Source organism: Neodiprion pinetum, chromosome 7, assembly GCF_021155775.2.
Source record: "Neodiprion pinetum isolate iyNeoPine1 chromosome 7, iyNeoPine1.2, whole genome shotgun sequence".
In the NCBI taxonomy this organism is placed as follows: domain Eukaryota; kingdom Metazoa; phylum Arthropoda; class Insecta; order Hymenoptera; family Diprionidae; genus Neodiprion; species Neodiprion pinetum.
In genome coordinates, this window is record NC_060238.1 from 19735949 (window position 1) to 19740109 (window position 4161).

Genomic DNA, 4161 nt, shown 5'->3' on the forward strand with positions numbered 1-4161 from the left:
TCATTCGTCATCATCGCATATGTAATTCATTTACATTATATACACGCATATATACCCTGAAGCGATGAATGAATTTATTTCTGAAAAAAATACTCTTTATATTATACGGTAAATGAAAAAAAAAAAATGTTAATCGGGAGACGTCGTGTCATTATTATTAGGTCAGAACCAGTTGTTGTTAAAATTGGTATTGAGAAATTCAGTCGAACGTGTGCTATTCAATTAACATATTAGGGTATATTTATATATCTATACCTATAGATCTATGAACGTTGTGCGATCATAATCATCAAGCCGCTTGATTTGACAATTTCATTTTTTTTTTTTTTTCTCTTATCTGTCTGATATTACATCAAAGTGAACATTACATAAGGAAGTAAGCGATTATTATTACAACAGCCGTCGGTTGCGATTTTCAAAGGTGGATTGAAAAAAAAAAAATAAATAAATAAAAAAAAAATTGTGTACGTAGAAAAGTAGGTCAAGATCTTAGTTTTCGATATTGCAAATCACGAAATCATGTATCTGCATGATTTACACGTGTGACCCCACCAAATCTGTGACCTTGCTACGATAGTATATGCGTCTCCATTTTACATTGTGACATTAATTATGCAGCCGTTTAATATGATTATACTCTGAAAAGCAGTCGATAACTCGTTTCACGTGATCAATGTGCTATTATATTTATTCACACATACGCACGTGTGATACACGCGTGCCCCGCATATACGATTGTAAGTATATGTATATACGAATTCGACTCGAGGCCTTCGGCCAAATGTTATCGACCCGTGTTTCGCGGGGATTTAAAAGAGGAAATGAATTCCGAAGTAGGTGAAAAAAATGTTGATCCAAATACGTTTTAAACTTGGAAATGAATAGTATTGTAATTATTGAAATGTTCACTGCCATTGAGATTAAGATGCAAAGATATTAAAGCCTATTTCCGGTCTGGAATCATTTTTTTATAATTACGTACGCTCCGTGCTTGCATCGCGAAGAATTTTATCGAAAGATCACTTTGTTTTTTTTTTTTTTTTATGTCTGTCAGAAATTATGGATTATTTTTTAATCAATTCATATATTTGGAGGATCAAAAACGTTGCGGATACCTCGTTGACAAAACGGTAAACTGTAGACACTAAATTTGATTACCTATTTATTACCGAAAAAAAGTACGTCTTCGATTGATGCCTATTTCAATTGAATTGGAAACAAAATCTTCACGGCAAACTTTAAAATGCACACTTGTTATTCGCTGATACAAAAGTTCATTCAAGAATGGTACATATTTATAATAAATAATTATGATCGAATGGTTGCAACTATTTTGCACTATTATAGGTCGGTAAAAATGTATAGTTTACTAATTTTTGTTACATACCTGACATATTTTTTATTATAGTATTTGAGATACTTTCGATTCAGTGATAAATTTACCTCACAGTCGGAAGTAATAAAAACTGATAATGAATATAAGAGGCAGCTAAATTAAGGGTTGTAATAATTCGATTCATGTACCGGAAGTTATAGCGATAATATTTGGGAATCCCGGTGTTTAAAGGTCAACGTCAATTTCTTTTCCTCTCTCTATATAACGAAGAAATTCCTGCAGGAACTTTCAACAGTCCATTTCTGACCCCCTACTCTCGGAACCAGTTCGAAGAGGATGATTCGATCCCCGGGAAATTCCCGAAATTATCATCTTGGAGAACTCGGTTGCACACGATACCGAAACCGCTATGAGACGCAATAATTGCACCTCCCGAAGGTATTTCCTCGTCCTCTCGAAACCCCCCGTTAACGTGAATTGGATTTCCGTTCATTCAATTCTTTATAGATAATTATACGCGCTTCCTGGTTGAATGACGCAGATGGCAAAGGCACACGCATCGAACCTTATATCTGTAGGGGAAATCCCCCGGAGATTTACACCTTGGTTGAGAATGCAAGTGAAGTCGTCCCGCAAGTTCTTACCATGGAAACCAGCCGAGCAGATTAAAGAAACTTCCACGATATGACGATATTTAATTTATACGCGGAGGGAGAGGAATTCTTGAACAAAGATAACAGATTTCGCTTAAATTTATTATCCCTTGTCTGTTCCAAATACGATTACTCCGATTCAACAATTTCGATGCCGTTAATTAGTCGAAACGATTTAGTCAAACGAATTCATTGATTCAGCCTTTCTTGTCGCGATCGAGCGAAGTATTGATTCGAGTGAACCTTTTCATGTGTTTACGATATTGAGTCAATTAAATATCATTTCGTTTCAAGTTTATGTATTGTTCCTCCGAGTTGCATGTTCATTGATTATAACAATTGGGTACTTCAAATAAAATAAACACATGGAATCTAGCCAAGAAAAATTTACATACGATTACGATGTAAAAGAAACACCACATGCTTTGAAACAAGTAGAGAATATATTCATGGTAAATATCAGTACACTAGTACTATAAACGGCCACTAGGGGGTGAACTTTCTCGCTACGGAAGTAACATCAGAAATAGTTATAACACCGGGTATTCTGTTCACAAGTCAGTTTCGGTTACACAATATAAGTGTGTGATCGCTCGTAATTTAAACAACCAAATTATAATACGAAGTTTCGAGTCATCGAAGTTGATATGGTTGACAAAGGAACAAATACCGCAGACACATGTTCAAATTGTACTTCAACATAACAGCAATAAGTTTCGCGTTTTAACCATGAAACACCGGGTCAATCACGAAAAGTTTTGAGTCATCAAAATTATAATTGATATCATTCGAAGAATACGTTTTGTGCACTTGAATAACTCTATTGTTCAATCAATGCAAAAGATTTTCGTAACGACATATTTCATTACCCTGTTTCAACCGTTAAACTCTTGAGTGTCCAACAAAACATGAATTAGAACAAGCTCAATTAGTTCTGTTACAAAATTTTCATATTTTTGAAAACAAAACGATGGAGAAAAATATTTTGTTGAATTAATTAAATGAGTATTGTGTTCGTCGTATTTAACTATAGCATTTAGTAGAATCAAACTAATTGACTCAGAAATAATTCTTTTCCTCCATGTAGCTCAGAGAAGATTTCTCCGAAAAAATCTATTAATTAGTATATTTCCAGTCGATTTTCTGTGAAAAAAAATTCATCGAAACGAATTGTGATTCTGCATTGATTTGAATAAATTCACTGGTGTCAGGGATTTTTTTGAAATCTATTGAAATCGCTGTTGTAGACGTTTCATAAAACGAATGGGTAAAAATTTTAAGGCAAATAAAAGCTGGTCAACATCAGTTTTCCAATTGATATATTACGAATATAGCTATATCCAAAGTTTTCGGTGAATCACGTCGCTCGAGGCCAGCAGATAGGCAATATTTTATACTTGACGTATACATTATGTATCATCGGTTGCCTATCCGTTGGCGTCGAGTAACAATTTAAGACTCACCAAAAACCCCCGGTATATGATCCACAATTCTGAATTTACCAATATAGAATCCGTTAACAAGATTGTGAAACACAAAAAGTGGCAAACAGAAGTATGACGCCTGTAGTACGAATGGCTAATTACAAATCGGACCTGAAAATTGGGACATTCGAAATGGCAGATCGAAGATAACCGTCCCAAGGAACAGTAAAATTCAAATCATCTTCGAATTTGCTCTTTTCGAACATTGGTTATATTCAATCTCACTATTTCGATATGCACGAGTTGTATACGGCGTATAACGACCGCAAAAGCTACAATAATTACAGAAGGCCGATTTTTCGAAACCGATAATGCACCTGTAATTGTTCGAGTTTCTTCCGGCTTTTATTTACTTTTATTTTAATTAAACTACTTATTTTCTCTTTAATCACGCGAGCGCATTTTGGTTTTGCCAAATTTTCTCCCCTAAAATAAGGCTTTTTCAAATTAACTTTTCGGACCCGAAAATTTCATTGACGATTTTTGGGGCAACGCTCGAGACCCGATGACCGTGAATAGACGGGTTTTAGCTATTATAGTCACCGTCGCTTCGGTGAGAGTTTTACGCCGAGGGATGCTGGAGGTTGCGTCTATATCGGGTCCCAGGCAGACCGAGCATAGATTCTGACGCGAAATTGCAATCGTACAGAGCCGCCGTATATATAAGCCTGGGGAGTTCCACAATCCA